This window comes from Tachypleus tridentatus, chromosome 12, assembly GCF_004210375.1.
Source record: "Tachypleus tridentatus isolate NWPU-2018 chromosome 12, ASM421037v1, whole genome shotgun sequence".
NCBI lineage: Eukaryota > Metazoa > Arthropoda > Merostomata > Xiphosura > Limulidae > Tachypleus > Tachypleus tridentatus.
The window spans coordinates 131812055-131829662 of NC_134836.1; the positions used below are offsets into that span (position 1 = coordinate 131812055).

Consider the following 17608-nt stretch of genomic DNA (forward strand, 5'->3'; position numbering starts at 1 on the left):
AAGGTTTGAAAGCTTTAATGCTTGTTCATTGAGGCCTTAAAGTGCTGTCATTATACGTTATTTCATTACTTACTGTTTTTGGCAGAGGAAGGAAATGTTGATAGATTTCGTGAAGAACAACTATATTTTGTATCATTAAAACACGAATATTTTTTTTTTGATTGGAAGGCACACTTTATAATAATCAATATGACTGAATGCATGTGTGTATTTTATTTCGTAAATTATCTATTTAGATCTTTCATGGCGATTGTTCATAAAGGTTTGAAGCTTTAATGCTTGAAACAAGGGGGATAATTTTAAATTCTAAACAAAATAACATTCACGACCTTCATCCAAGTACACTTTGAAGTTTTAGTTAATATTAGCATTATATTTCTTCTTGAAGTTTTGGTAAAACAAACCGACTGACCCATTCTTTATTTTAGTTTTTTTGTTTGTTTGTTTGTTTGTTTTTTAATTTCGCGCAAAGCTACTCGAGGGCTATCTGCGCTAGCCGTCCCTAATTTAGCAGTGTAAGACTAGAGGGAAGGCAGCTAGTCATCACCACCCACCGCCAACTCTTGGGCTACTCTTTTTACCAACGAATAGTGGGATTGACTGTCACATTATAACGCCCCCACGGCTGAAAGGGCGAGCATGTTTGGCGCGACGGGGAATTAGTTTTTAAAAGAAACTGTCCTTCATCGTTAACCATGGGCTAAGCTGAAACAAATGTGTGGTCAAATCAATTTCATACTTTAACCAAATAACCACAGAGTTCAACATGAGATAGAGATAGTTCGAGATACACAGTTAGCTACATTTTAAAAGTTGTATAGTTCTTTTCTTTTGTAACAGGTAAAGCTACTTATCTTGTAAGTATTTATTTAAAAAAAAAAGAGATCATAAGTAAAGTTTAAAGTTAATAAGTAAAATCTAATGTGATTGGCGGTTTAAATAGTAACAAATTTTAGGCTCTAGGGTTTTATTATTTAGCTGATCACCAACTGGCCAATGATTGGGCATATAGTTAATGAGAGTAAAAAAAATGAACCAATCAGATCGTTGTTATCTCTCTCTCCTTTCTTGCGCAGGTACTGTCCTTGGGAGCAGATGTTCTACCGGAACACAAGCTTCAGAAGCCCAGGGTCAATAAATGGACGATTCTCCACTATTCTCCTTTTAAGGCCTTTTGGGACTGGATAATTCTCCTATTAGTCATCTACACCGCCATCTTTACCCCTTATGTCGCTGCTTTCTTGTTGAACGAAGATAGAACCAAGCGCAACAAGAAATATGGCGACGATCCTATCGTCATCATCGACCTTCTGGTCGACGTCATGTTCATCATTGACATTCTCATCAACTTTCGCACCACGTACATCAACTCCAATGAAGAAGTGGTCAGTCATCCAGGTCGGATTGCTGTGCACTATCTTCGAGGATGGTTTATTATTGACATCGTGGCAGCCATCCCGTTTGACTTGCTGCTTTTTGGGTCAGAGACAGACGAGGTAGGCTAACTGGTGTTAAAAATAGCTATCTTTTCCATCTTACCTATTTTTCCTTACATTGCAGAGACTTGAGTAGACTAATATAAAATGATCGAATATTTTTTTATGAATTTTTAACTTTTACTTGGTTAATTAGGTAAAAGTTCTGTGTATAATATTTTACACTACTGTATGTCCCAAAACATAGTGCAAATTGTGCAATGAATATGCCTATTAACAAACATAAGATACGTACATAAAGATCTTCATGAACATGATACGCTATTTGATCATTCGTTTGTACTTTTAACACGTAATTAAATGTTCTAATGTAAGTTAAAGAAGCTATTTTAGAAAATGGTTAAATATGGACCCAAGACAGTTTTTCTAATAAGTAAGTTAGATTTTGTAGCCTGATTCTATTATTTTACTTGCTATTTTCAGTAATTCTTTGAGATTTTATTTTATTAAAAAGTTTACAGAATTCTCAAAAAGGTTCTCGTTGGATTCTTTCATTTCGTAACATCATGATTAATCCTCGAACTTAATAGTACGATTATTTAATTCAACTAACATTTTTATGGCATTCTCGTAACTTACTTAGTTTAATTTCATCATTTTGCTAACATTTTGATGAAATCCTCAAAAGGCAATAGTCAGATTATGTCATTTCAGTAACACTTTGATTAAATCCTTGAGAGTTAATGGTTTGTTTCTCTTATTTCATTAAGATTTTGACAGATCCTCAAAAAGGTAATAGTCAGATACTGTCATCTCCAGACTGAACAGTTAGATGTTAGACATTTCAATAACATTTTCAACAAGTTTTATTAAAGTAATTTAATATAAAAGATCCCTCTTTTGGTTGTTTTTTGATATTATGGTAGAACTTTTTATATAATGTTCTTTATTTCAGTTTAAGTGATTTTGATCAAAATAATCGAATAAAACAGGAAACTCTTTTCCTTGTTTTTAGTTCAGTAAAACATCTTTCTTTATTTTATTTTAAACATTACGAGTAAAACTCTAGAATGCCTTATTTTTTTAATATAAAAATATTAAATAACTAAGTAGTGTTGTGTAAAAAAATCACGTCCTGACATGAAACTAGATTTTTATGTTATCATTATTCCAAAACGCTTAAATAAACAAATGATATTGTGTTACAAAGGTTTTAAGTTAAATATTATTGTGTAAAGAATATGATGTTATTTTATTTTATTTGAAAAAGATCAACTGAGCAGACGCATAAGCGTTATTCTATAAAATACTGGGTTTTGCTTGCTTTGTTTCCCAAGGTTACACATACATATAATTTTGTGATTTGGTTGTTTTGGTAACCGACTATGTTGCAGGATACTTAACTTCTGAGTGCCTAAAGTAAATTTATCCCTCGAAATAATTTAAAATTAAAAAATGAAATTAATTAATTAAAAACACTTTTATTATTCCACTGATTGCAGAACTGTTGTATTAAATATTAACAGATGCGACTGACTTTTGAAATGACACCTGTAGGAATATTTAACCAAACTTTACAATACAAGTTACAACCATTAAAACCACTGTAAGGGAATTTCCTTTATCTGGTTGAGAGAATGCCTATAAGACAAATGTTAGGCTACATGTTTCACGTTTTAGATGTCTTTTGATTACAAGCGGTAATGTTCTGTTCTCTCTCGTGCTTTGCAAAATATTATTTTACTTTGTGCTAAACTATTATAGTAATTCTTATAGGATAGGGCTCAACTCATAGACATTAATAACGTAAATTTATTTTAATTATTATTCTGAAGCCTTTAGCTTAGATTTTAAAATCCATTCCAGCAGGTGGCGCAATAGTACTTTTGTTATTGTGTGCACTAAGTAAATTCTCATCAGTTTCATTGTCTTGAACTATGCACGTAAGTGTAGGCTGAATTTCATATATTAAATTAATTTTTATTACCAGACACTAATCGGTTAAGTTTACATAACTAACTGACATATTTGAGTTATAAAATATACATTTGACATATTAACTGTAATTAATATATCATACTTACATAACATAAGATATAATTAAGTATTATGTGTGTGCATTCTTTATTTTTGTAATTTATAATTTTAAACATAATGTTATTTTAATATTTTCAAATACAGCATTTTATATACGCAAGTTTAGTTGTATAAAACACAGTGTAAGCAACTAAAATTTGTTTTACAACTATATCTTGCACAGACGCGTTTAGTGTTACAACTGGTAATACCGTTTAGTTTCAGACATCCATAATAAGTATACTGAACGATATTTAAGCCAGTGTTAAGAAAAAGTTTAAACTTTAAATTAAAAGAGTTAAAAGTTGATTTTATAAGTTGATTCTTCTAAACTTTCAAAACTTCTAAAACTATATTTTCCATTACGTGTTTTATTAATAAAATGACTTTTGAACAAAAGAACTTATCTAAGTTGAAGAAAATATTATAATAATTGTTTGAATCATGTATGTTGGTGTTAACTGAATGAATGTTTTGCTTTATGCCTTGCTTGTTACTAACTAGTAATGATCGTTGTATGAGTTTATTTTCCTTCCTAATTAATCAGCCTATTTCGTGTAATAAATAGTGGATCAAGCTTCCATCTCTAACCGCTTGTTTGAAACTGATCAACAAGTTTAACATAGCTCCACCTGGCGGCTAATATTCAATCAGCGCGGGAGCAGCCACGAGCAGAAGTAATATGGCTGCTTCTTCTGGACGAATTGTTGTAGTCTCCACTCTCACTAACCCTTTGTTAACTAATACGACTAACTCATTATGGTGTGCATAAGCGCGTATTTCATTGATCAGTGTTGTTATTTACTTGTGAAATATCTAAGACAGTAAAACTACTGATGAGATATAACGTATTACAGAAACTCTCAGGAAGCCCTCAATGAACATACTTTTTAAGGAACATTATCATTTCGATTTTTTTTTTCAGTTCATTATAATTCATAAAATTTCATTCGCTAAAGGAAAGAATATATCTATCTATCTAAAGGCTAAATTCTTAAATATGTGTTTGCGTTTCTACGTTTACGTTCGAGTGTTTATCCCACTGTGACGTAAAAAAATAAATAAAATAGTAAAAAACCAGTTTGTTAATCATTACACAAAGTCCAAAAAGTTATTTAAGATTGAGAACAAATAAACTTAGATACTGAAAAATTACGGGTTGGAAAAGTCATCCCATTTTATTATGGCTATTTCAAAATCACTTCAGAAAATAATCTTTTAAAAAATCAGATATAAAAAGAAAGAACTGTAATTTTTTGTACTTCACCAATACTATTGTAACACCCAACACCTTTTAAAAACTGTTTATATTCCTCTGTAGTATGGAGGAAATGACGCTAAATATGACTTGTTTTCCTACGAATAATATTGTGTAGACGGTAGTGAATCTGCCTTATCAGCCTGTGAAACAGTACTGAGTGCTATTATGTTTGTTGCTATAAATGATCTCTACTGGTTTATTAAGTGTCGTTAAGACGGCATTTTAACAGCGTGACACATTTTGAAACACCTATGTTTATGTTTAATGTTTCTAAGGTATATCGTTTACCGCACGAGTTCAACATAATACCTTAAGTTTCTACATGTCCAAACAAAAGTCTGCTTCAAGATTTTGTGATGGTTGTTGTGTATTAACGTTTTTGATCGAGAACAAAATACTAAAAAAAAAAATCATTTTATTAATGAACACGTTTGCAGATGAAACTTAGTATATCAAGTTAGCAAATGTTGTCTTTTTTCTAATTAAATTCGAAACACTGAAATATTGTTAGAAATATATTTAGGTTTATCTTCAAGTATCTCGTGTTGCATTGTTAATTTTCATGTGAGAAAGGAATCAGCAACGTTTGATAGAATTAAAACAAATTTGTAGTCGTCCACATTTTTTTCTTCTTATGGACAGACCACAACTTTGATTGGTCTGTTGAAAACTGCTCGACTACTACGATTGGTGAGGGTGGCGAGAAAAATCGACCGCTACTCCGAATATGGAGCTGCTGTGTTGCTTCTGCTCATGGCTACCTTCGCGCTAATTGCTCATTGGCTAGCCTGTATCTGGTACGCCATCGGCAACGCCGAGCGTCCTCTTCTGAATCCCAAGATAGGCTGGCTGGACCATCTGGCAAATGCAACTCATCAGTTCTATAACAACTCCAATGGAGGCCCTAGCATCAAAGCCAAATATGTCACAGCATTGTACTTCACTTTTAGTAGTCTGACCAGTGTGGGCTTTGGCAACGTCTCTCCAAACACGAACATGGAAAAGATATTCTCTATCCTCGTCATGCTTATAGGATGTAAGTCATTGGAAAAATTAATTTGAGTTCCTTTAAGTCACTCTAACGTAGTAAACAATTTAAAAATTCAATGTGTAAAGTATTCATTTATCTGTTCTTATTTCATTACGTGTTAGAGGTCAAATTTAACAATTATAAACACAATCCAGTTGACCTGCTCTATCGTACTAAAGGTCATGAAACTTGTAGTGGTGCCTTCGATTAAAAGTATCTTATTTTATGAGTATTATTCTTGCACGCGCTCCTACGTAACAAGATTGTTTTTGTAAGAGTACTCGTTTCATCCTAATTTTGTTGTTTTTACCGAAACCCGATCATCATTTATAATTTATCTAATTTTTCTAAAAAAATTGGATATAGTTCAAAATCATAATAAAAGTTTAATAGAAAACACTATTTCGTTCATCATCAGTAGTGGAATTATTATAACATTTCCACAAAGTTTTGTCCTAATTTTATTTATTTTTTTAATTTTGTCTTTCGAGAACTTTTTATTCTCATTAAAGATATTCACTCTGATTCGGTAAGTCAATTTGTTAAAAGTAAAACACTTAACGTTCGTGGTTGTATTATCAATTAGATATTGTAGACAAAACTTTAACGTGGATGATAACGTACTTTATTGGATATTTATTCTCTGGTTGTAAATAGTACGTGCTGTGCATAGATGTTGATAATACAATTCATTTCCTTCGCAGCTCTAATGTATGCCAGCATTTTGGAAACGTGTCTGCCATCATTCAGAGGCTGTACTCTGGGACAGCCCGTTATCACACTCAGTTACTACGGGTCAAAGAGTTCATTCGTTTCCATCAGATCCCAAACCCCCTCAGACAGAGGTTAGAGGAGTATTTCCAGCATGCCTGGACTTACACCAACGGTATCGACATGAACATGGTACGTTTCTTTGTTTGTAGTTAAGTACAAACTTACATGATGGTCTATCTGGGCTCTACCAACCACCTGTATCGCAACCAGATTTTTAGAGTCCACAGGCATATCGCTGTACCACTGGAAGAGGGTACATGATATGCTCTCGATGTAGTAATGAGATGACAGTTCCTAGTTTTCATATATCCATGCTCGCGAATGTGTACGTAAAGAGAAGCAAGAGAATCTTATAAATTAATAATTATAATACGTTACTACCGTATTAACGTACGGTATTTATGGTATAAATCAATAATGCATCTTTTAATGAAATGCATGTCGATTTATTTAGAAGGAAATATTTAGCAGCCTTAATTATCAAATATTTACATATTAAGCCTAAAACTATATTTATTCGATGAGACTGACAGCAAATTAAATTTCAGAGACTAAGTCAAACAACCAAAAGTTTTCCCAATCGTCAAGTAACTAAACCAGGGTCTCAGTGTATACTTATTATGGAAAACCATTTCTAAAAAAACATCAAAATTTAAGCGTAGTAACTTTACCTTTCTAAGTCACATGACTCACCATTTTTTCTAACAGATCGAAATATACGCAAAAACATAAACCTTATTATGTGAATATATGTACAAATAACAAACATTATTACAATAAATAATTATCTGATAACTTGATGAAGTAACAGTAAAGTAATTACATTTAACAAGACAGAACTACACTGTCAGTATTAAAGGGTGAATGTATTTGATTAATTGAAAAAAGTCTGATAGGAAATATTTAATAAAATGCTAAGTGGAGGACTCGTTCTTTAATCACGTAAGATTAAAAGGTGAATTTTATCATCTTTGGTTAATAAATGAGTTAGTGTGAATTATGAAAAGAATTCGGTGGTAGTCAAGAGCTTACTATTCACACACTGTGTTTCCAAAAGATGCCTTCCTGTTGTATACACAAGAATGTATAAGAAGGATTTGTTTGTTTTGTTTTGAATTTCGCGCAAAGCTACTCGAGGGCTATCTGTGCTAGCTGTTCCGAATTTAGTTGTGTAAGTCTAGAGAGAAGGCAGCTAGTCATCACCACCCACCGCCAACTTTTGGGCTTCTCTTTTACCAACGAATAGTGGGATTGATCGTCACATTATAACGCCCCCCACGGCTGAAAGGACGAGCATGTTTGGTGTGACGGGGATTCAAACCCACGACCCTCGGATTACGAGTCGAATGCCTTTACCACCTACCTGGCCATGCTGGGGCGAAATAAGAAGGAACGGCTGTGTTTGGTAGAATTGTGTAAAAAAAAAGTGGAATAGACAATTCACAAAAAAAGAAAATTAGTTTATTTTCGATATAAGTATAATACTGTTCGTTTTTATTCCGGGTAACATTAGCTGAGGTTAACTGATTAAGTGAATACCTTATTTCATACTAAACGTCTAGTTCCATTGGTAGTGTTCATTTTACTGTTAAATTTTCTTTGCTTAACTTCTTCAGAATGACTCTAACGTGCACTAAGTGTTCTTCCCGGCAATTGTTACCGACTCCAATGTTTTTAATGAAAACATGAAGTTCCTAAGATCTCTGAATATATGTTGGAAAATTCCTGGATTTCGTTTTATCCTAAGTAACATGATTTTGAACTCGAAGTCCACTATAAGTCTGAAAAGGTGTCTTTGTTGTAGCTTTCTCTGACAGAGGAATCTGTCAGTATCTTCTTGCTAGGCCTCATACCAAATTTTAGCCTGTCTTACTTAGATTATCAGCTGGTTTCTGTAGTCTGATTTTGACAAGCATCAGGTTGCATTTTATAATCCGAGAGACGTATATTTCCTGGTCTGATGAAAGACAAACAAGGAGGTGTAGATCTATACATGTCATTTATCTAGCATATTAACAATCCGTTCAGTAACTTGTTTTAATCTTTCCTGGAACTCTAAGAGTTGATAATATTATCAGTCCTTGAGCATATACATACGATGTCTTTACTGCGTCTTACCACGTCTCTGTATGTGTAACGTAGTGATACTCGTCTTGTTACTTCACATGTGCTTGGGTGTTCTAAGCTAAGAAATGTGCAAGGTTTTACATAATGTCTAATGTATCTGACAATTATGTTCTAAACACTGATAATTAATGGTGTTTGCTCACCGACTTGAACTGACCAGATTTGTTGAGGATAAAAGATGTATTTTTTTTTTTTTGTTACGAGATGGCTAAATCAGTGCGTGGTTACGCTGCAAGTGATATAATAATCCACCACATCTTGTGTTGACTTACACCGATGTTAATGTTAGACTTAAATGTTTTGTAGTTTACTTGAAAATACCCACATTCAAAACATTTAGAAAATCCCATTCGAGTGTTTTTAGTGATTTCTCTACGTCGAAGCGATTTGCTCCATTACTCACGAGTTATTTGTTTTTTTTTAAGATTTTCCTCTATTCTAGATCTAACTTTGTCCTATCTCGAGAGATAAAATATTCATCTGCTTAAGTCGTCTGAGCTTCCAAGGTTCATGTTTCTCATCCAAACTCCAGCATTGCCGGGTTTCTTGTTTTTCCAAGTTGTTCGTAAATGAACAATTTCCTTGAAGATTCCAAATATATTACTTTTTATCAGCACAATGGATGAGTCGATCGACTTAATTTTTTACATACTTTTCAGATTGTTTTTAGGGCCCGGCATGGCCAAGCGTGTTAAGGCGTGCGATTCGTAATCTGAGGGTTTCGGGTTCGCATCCCAGTCGCGCCAAACGTGCTCGCCCTTTCAGCCGTGGGGGCGTTATAATGTGACAGTAAATCCCACTATTCCTTGGTAAAAAGAGTAGCCCAAGAGTTGTCGGTGGGTGATGATGACTAGCTGCCTTCCCTCTAGTCTTACACTGCTAAATTAGGGACGGCTAGCGCAGATAGCCCTCGAGTAGCTTTGCGCGAAATTAAAAAACAAACAGACAAACAAATAGATTGTTCTTGCCTCTGTGAGGTTTCTACCTGTGTTTCATAAATAAATTCGGATTGTATAATATTGATGTATTCGTATTTTCACAGTCCTGAAGATAGTACTTAGGTATTCAAAAGTGGATCAAATAACTTTATTTGTTAGCATTTATCTATTTTGTTGTCACAAACTTTGTTTACACCTAATCATGCAATCAAATGTAACTTAAGGAAAGTTGTTCTCTTATCAACTTTACCGAATTTCTATTGGTTAAGAAGCTCGAATAACAACCTGCGGCTCGCGGGTCCGAATTCTCGTCACCAAACGTGCTAACTCTTTTAGCCGAGTTGCATTATAACTGAAGGTTAATATATACAATGCTGGTAAAAAAGAGTAGTCTGAGAGTTGGCGGTGGATGACGTTGACTAGCTACCTTCGTTTTAATCTATCACTGCTAAATGAGTAATGTTTTCAAGCGAGACCTAACACTCTAGCGCTTTCGAATAGTTCACTGTTCTTCTTCAGGAGAATAAAAGGTTGTGTTTACTGGGTCTCCTTTGGAAACATTACAATTTTTTGCTCAAAATTGAAACCTTTTTAGTTCACGCTTCCGATTTCCATCTATATTGTAATTTTCACAGTTTAACCAATCATATATCTTTCTATAATTCTAACTTAGATATAACTTCCTCTTGGAGCTGCATCTTCCTCATTTCACTTCCTGTTCGTGTCTCTGCTTAACCCATCATTGGTCACAGCTTGTAAGTCATTGCTTCCTAATTAGCTTTGCATCCCAAAATAACTAGTCAGTATCATTGTTCATCTCCCTAACCCTCACTCTGTGTGTCCCTTTTATCTCAATGAACTTTTAAATTTCAGGTACTTCTACCTTCCAGTGTTTTACTAATGCCACACAACTCCTTCTAGGCTCGTTCATGAATTTGTCCTTCAGCGTTTCACTTAGTTTGACTGTGCTAGTCATTGTGGCATAAGCAAATGAACTGTTATTTACCTTGACTCTGCTCAGTAATTAACATATATACATATGTTTGTGTGTGTGTGGACATATATACACACGTGCCAATCTGTATGTATATACACATTTTTACAGAAACTTAACCCTATCAGTATTTTCAGATACTAAAGTGAAATATACTATTTAAACGGCCAAAAAAACGCATCTTCAATTACAAAAGGTAAAACGTACTGTTTAAATGGCCCATCAAAAACATCTTCAATTGCAAAATATTTAACGTACTAATTAAATGGACCATCAAAAACATCTTCAATTGCAAAATATAAAACATACTAATTAAATGGCCCATCAAAAACATCTTTAGTTACTAAGATAAAACGAACTCTTTAAATGGCCCATCAAACACATCTTCAGGTACTAAGATAAAACGTACTGTTTAAATGGCCTATTAATGTTTTTTGTTATTGTAAATATAACTTTAGGTGATTCTAGCGACACTGTACATGCTGGAGTATCAACATATTTTTATAATATTTCAAAAGCTCATCTAGTATCATGATAAGTTATGTTTTTTCTTAGTTCCAGCATTTCTCCTGCAGGGGAATTTGTGTGTTTTCATATAGCAAAGCCACTTCGGACTATCTGCTGAGTCCCCCGAGGGAAATCGAGCCTCTGATTTTAGTGTTCTAAATCCGTAGACTTACCGCTGTACCAGCGTGGGACTCTTGCAAGGAAAACTCGTTACAAAGTTTCTTTGTTTCTTATTTTTAGGATAAAGCTACATAAAGCTACCCTAACCTACCTAGAGGAGATACGTTATAAAGTCTAAATTGATTTTTAGTAATGTTTGAATAAGGATTTCTTGAATAACACTTACAAATAAGAATCTTGTAATATTCTTAAAACTACTTAGAAAAGTTTGTGATAGTAAGAGAAAAACAACAACAATAAACAAAACCAAAATAAAGCAATTATTCTAGCAGCTTCTATTAAGTAAAGAAGAAAAGGAATACAACTAATTTTGTGTTTATTTCATAGGTACTGAAGGGGTTTCCGGAATGCCTTCAAGCTGATATATGTCTTCACTTGAATAGACAACTTCTAGAAAATACCACGCCTTTTAAAGACGCAAGTCCCGGATGTTTGCGTGCTTTGTCCATGAAGTTTAAAACGACTCACGCGCCACCTGGCGACACCCTTGTGCACCGAGGAGATGTTCTCACAGCTCTATACTTCATTGCTCGGGGAACCATCGAGATTTTAAAGGATGACATAGTGATGGCAATATTAAGTAAGTTTAACACTGTTATAAATCATTTTGTGCACAAACTTTAGATCCTGTAAGGAAACTTGAGTTTGTAGTTCTTGTAAATTACTCGCTGAATCATTTTTATTAAGTCACGAAGCTTTCTGTTGAGCTATGGTGACTGCTCTTCCACGCTTTCGAACGATTTGATGTAATAACATGGCGATCACAGTAGCAGCTACATTTAAAGTAAAACTTCATTTACAGTAACAAAGAAAGTTATGAATGAAAAGAAAATATACCACAAGTTCGTCAGAAGATTAGAAATATAATATCACACAGAAACAAACTGTGAGATAAGACTTACTACTCTAATAAGTGGTATGCATTAAAAATGATTTTTTTGGCCAGTCTTTCTCGCGCTGTTTTATGTGTCAAAGTTCATGGCGTTGTTTGATTTGGTATTGCAGGTAAAGGTGATGTATTTGGAGAAAATCCGTGTTTGTATCAAACAGTAGGGAAGTCCAGCTGTAACGTTCGTGCCTTGACCTATTGTGATCTCCACAAAGTCCTCCGAGAAGATATCCTGGACGTTCTGGAGCTTTATCCAGAGTTCCACGATTCCTTCAACAGAAACATGGAGATTACATTTAATCTCCGAGACGTAAGTAGATAGAAAAAATTGGAACACAAGTGAAAGAAATGTCAATTTTGTAAATGTGATACACTTCCCTTCTCCAGCCTAATTATCGATATTAATTTCTGATCAGTGGTATCACAAGTATGTAAGAAGAACAGACAGTTGTCCATCTAGTAATTGTACTGCTTATATTTAACTAGATATTATTCAGGCTAAATTTATTCTTTACATTTTATATTCTTCGAACGACACTAAAAATCTACCTGGAAATCAGTATAGCTAATTAATTATACTTTACTCGTGTTTCTGCTTATAAAAATTAAAATGCATTGTTTCGTTATTTGTTTGCCCTCATGATAAACGATATTCTCGGCCGTAATCCCAATAATATTGAACGTAGTGAACGTCATTAAAATGAAGAAGTTAGTCCTAGTCTTTAGTACGTTGGTAGCTAGCAACATTATAATAAACAGTTTGTTTAATTTATGGTATTTAAATAAAGGTGTCGCAAGTATGCGAGACCAACAGACAATAGTGTATCTAGCGATTCTATTGCTCATTTTTAAATAAACATTATGTAATCCAAATTTAGTGAGTACATTTTATATCCTAAAATTTCACGTCATACTTAGGATTTGTATCTTGAATAGTTAGCCTTTTTTTTAAAATTGATGATTGATTGCTGTCAAATAAATGGAACTCTTCGATGAACAAAATTACTTGATTGAATTTTAGGAAGACCAGGCTGCAGTTGATCCTGAAATTTTTCGAGGAAAGTTCGCTTATGGTCAAGTAATTTCGCCTGAAGAAGGTTTGAATGTTTCATATATTTGAATTTTTTTCAACTGAATGAATTTCAGAGGCATAATTTAATGTTACTTAAATATTATTTAGACTTATATGTTTATTGCTAAATCTGATGTCCCCCAGGTGGCACAGCTGTATGTCTGCAGAATTATGCTACCAGAAATCAGGTTTCAATGCAGGCGGTGGGCAGAGCACAGATAGCCCAGATAGCCCTTTGTGCTTAATAATAAACAACATCAACGACTAAAACTGACATTGGAATTCTTTGTTCGAATGTAAATCCCCTTTAATGTTGTGTTTATATTATTGTGTTTTACCACTTGTTTGTTTATTTTGAATTTCGCGCAAAGCTACACGAGGGCTATCTGCGCTAGCCGTCCCTAATTTAGGAGTGTAAGACTAGAGGGAAGGCAGCTAGTTATCACCACTCACTTGGGCTACTCTTTTACCAACGAATAGTGGGATTAACCGTCACATTATAACGTCCCCACGGCTGAAAGGGCGAGCATGTTTGGCGCGACGGGGATTCGAACCCGCGACCCTCAGATTACGAGTGGAACGCCTTAACCCATCTGGCCATGCTGGGCATGTGTTACTACTTACATGTACAACAATTCTGTTATCTTTGATACACCCAAGCTCGAAATTATTCAAACCACAGTAATAAAGCTTTTGATAAGTAAGCTTAAAAAACGCGTGCGTGTGTGTTTACTTACAGCAAAGCCACATTGGGCTATCTGCTGAATCCACCGAGGGTAATCGAACCCCTGATTTTAGTGTTGTAAATCCGTAGACTTATTGCTCTACTAGCGGGGAACTTCAAACGCAGGAAGTGTGCAAATGTAAATGAATGCACGAAACACGTTAACTGTAATGAAAATAGATAGTTTAAAATTAACACAAACACACTTATGTTGACCGTAGCTACTGACAGAATATCATAACCGTTCTTTTTTTTGTTTATGGATAATTGTTGTTGATACTATTTGTAATGAACTGACTTTGACTTTACTGCTTGAGACGTCGCCAGATGTAAATGAGGAACATTTTTTTTACAGCATAATCACCATTAGTGAGGAAAGGCGAGGATGTATAATCAGTACATCGTTCATAGAATGTCCGATACATTTTTACTTGACGTGAAACTCGTCACACAGTACATCATTCTTGGAACACTCGACACAGTTTCATTTAATGTGAAACTCGTCACACGGTACATTATTACTGGAACACTCGACACAGTTTTACTTGATGTGAAACTCGTCAAAGCTGGGATTTTAACAATTAATCACAGATATTATGGAGTGACATAAACCGCTTCGCCAAGTTTCGAAGTGATGGTCTAATCCGCTCTGAAAGTTGGACAACGAACAATCAGACTTTGTTTATATTGCGTCCAGTATCTAAGGGACTGTGACCATGATAGTACTATGAAGGAAGCAGTCTGTGAACTGATAGTGGGCTTATTTCTAATACGTCTACAGTTTTATGTGTTTGTATTAGGAAATCTTACTTTTTTAATGCTGCAGGGGACATGGTAAAACTTTTCGACTGTAATGCCACCTGTTGCTTTAGAAGATTAAAAGTCCCTTAAAAAAAACATGTTCTACACGCACGCGTTTTCAAATTACCAATATCTTCACTTATAGGTGGTTTGTTCAGATTCCAAATATTAACTCTATGAAACATTCTTGTATCTATTTAAAGACGAGGCCTGGCATGGCCAAGCGCGTAAGGCGTGCGACTCGTAATCTGAGGGTCGCGGGTTCGCGCCCGCGTCGCGCTAAACATGATCGCCCTCCCAGCCGTGGGGGCGTATAATTTGACAGTCAATCCCACTATTCGTTGGTAAAATAGAAGCCCAAGAGTTGGCGGTGGGTGATGATGACTAACTACCTTCCCTTTAGTTTTACACTGCTGAATTAGGGACGGCTAGCACAGATAACCCTCGAGTAGCTTTGTGCGAAATTCCAAAAAAACAAACAATTTAAAGACGTCCATTTAAAAGATGATATTGGTTGTCATCATGTGGTGGAGCTTTTATCTGTTGTAATAACCTCGTTCAAAGAATATTAGCGCTTTCTTATTTCATCAAGTGATGATGACGTGGCTCAGCTGGTTAGGACGCTCCACTCGTATTGTAACGGTCGCGGATTCGAATCCGCGTCACACAAAACATACTCGTACTTTCAGCTGTGGGAGCATTATAATGTGGTGGTCAATCTTCCTATTCGTTAGTAAAAAAGTAGCCCAAGAGTTGGCTGGTGACGGCTAGCTGCCTCCCCTCTAGTGTTACACTTCTAAATTAGGGACGGCTAGCGCAAATAGCCCTTGTGTAGATTTGCACGAAATTAAAAAAAAAATTTCTAATATTATGTGAGATGATAACAATAACTATTAAATAGTTGTAAGATAGTAATAGTCTTACATATGTAAGACAGTGTAATATGATAGCAATATCTTTTGTGGAATCGTATTGTGGTAGTAATATTTGTTATAAAACTATAAAGTGGTAGTAACATCTGTAACACAACTATAACTTGTTAGTAATATATGTTACGTAACTATAAGTTGGTAATAATATATGTTATGGATACATAAGAAAAAAATGTATCTAAGTACTTAAGGGTCCTGGCCATGCCCTGTTTGTTATTGTTATTGACATGATACGCTGTGAACTTTTCCCAATAAATTGGCGATGTTTTTTTTCACGTCTAGTGGAAGACCCTCGTGTGATGGCCTACAAGTATCCTCGACCCAGACGGCGGAAGGTATCGTCAAAGCATCAGTCTACGGATGGCATCATGGAACTGACTGATGAAGAAAACGATAGAGATTTTAGCGGGACGGGTATTTTAGAGTTTTCGCCAAGTAAAGCAGGACAGGACATAACTCCAGTTAACTTAGAGTTCGGTGATCGACCGGAGAGTCGACACGGTGCCATTCATTCTATTGCTGGTAAGCGTCGTTTCGGTACATTATATAAACAATAATTTCATCTTTATTGTAGCCTACAGATCGAAATCAAAATGTAGGCTTAATGAACAAAATTTAACACTAAAACTCCGTTCATTATCATACAAAATACACTGTCTTCTGAAAGCAGGGTCATACCTTTGTAAGAATACTTTAAAAATAGCTCTTCCTTATATATTTATTACGATTAAAATAGAATGTTATTATTCTTGCTTTTATTGCTCCTATGTTGCTAGAAGTTAATACGAACCGATTACTTCTAGTATTACCTTTATCAACTTGGGTAAAGCTACTTTGAGCGGGAATAAATAAAATCGAATACGAACATCATGCAACAGACATGACTAGAAACTACCCGATGTGACACGTACATTTTTATCTTATAAACTGACAAGACATGTAATGAATTCCATTATGTTCCACTATCATTCAACATTCCCTATAAAATGGTAAAACAACGTGATAAGGCAGTAACTGATATTTGCTGAAGAAATTTATCATGATAAACTATAATTATAATGGCTGTTAGAGTTATATTTCTTGTTTATCTCTGTCTTCTCCACTTTACCATACGTATGTGTTTACTAGCAGGTGCTATGTCCAGCCTAACAAACCTTACTAGTATGGTTTTGGGGGAAACTCTTGGGGCGGCCACTGACCGGTCTTGTTCACAGAATTCCTTTACACAAATGGAAGAAGGAGCAAAACACGACACCCCAAACACTCAGCCAGGGTCCAGACCCACTTCGGTTTATGCACACGATAAAGATAATGTTCCTTTAAGTGATACAGTTGAACCAAGTAAGCCCTTGAAGCATATTTTGATTTTATGCCAGATTTATTTGGATGTTTCATTTTGCATGTGTAAAGAAAAAAATAAGCTGTGCTTAGTGCTTAAAACAGTAAGAAAAAGATAAGCTGTGCTTAGTGCTTAAAACAGTAAGAAAAAGATAAACTGTGCTTAGTGCTTAAAACAGTAAGAAAAAGATAAGCTGTGCTTAGTGCTTAAAACAGTAAGAAAAAAGATAAACCTGCTTAGTGCTTAAAACAGTAAGAAAACATAAGCTATTAGCTTAGTGCTTAAAACAGTAAGAAAAAAGATAAACCTGTGCTTAGTGCTTAAAACAGTAAGAAAAAGATAAGCTATTAGCTTAGTGCTTAAAACAGTAAGAAAAAAGATAAACCAGGCTTAGTGCTTAAAACAGTAAGAAAAAAAGATAAGCTATTGCTTAGTGCTTAAAACAGTAAGAAAAAAAGATAAGCTGAGTTTAGTGCTTAAAACAGTAAGAAAAACATAAGCTAGCTTAGTGCTTAAAACAATAAGAAA

The 17608-nt window shown here is 34.6% G+C and overlaps 1 pseudogene across 1 annotated transcript in view; it reads left to right on the forward strand.

Moving 5' to 3' along the window:
* The window catches only part of LOC143235798 (voltage-gated inwardly rectifying potassium channel KCNH6-like), a 47811-nt pseudogene that overhangs the window by 15302 nt on the left and 14901 nt on the right, over window positions 1-17608 (forward strand). The window contains exons 5-12 of the transcript XR_013019373.1: window positions 1044-1496; window positions 5416-5809; window positions 6508-6706; window positions 11651-11903; window positions 12329-12522; window positions 13234-13309; window positions 16024-16263; window positions 16870-17082. The product of XR_013019373.1 is annotated as a voltage-gated inwardly rectifying potassium channel KCNH6-like (transcript). The remainder of the gene's footprint in view (window positions 1-1043; window positions 1497-5415; window positions 5810-6507; window positions 6707-11650; window positions 11904-12328; window positions 12523-13233; window positions 13310-16023; window positions 16264-16869; window positions 17083-17608) is intronic.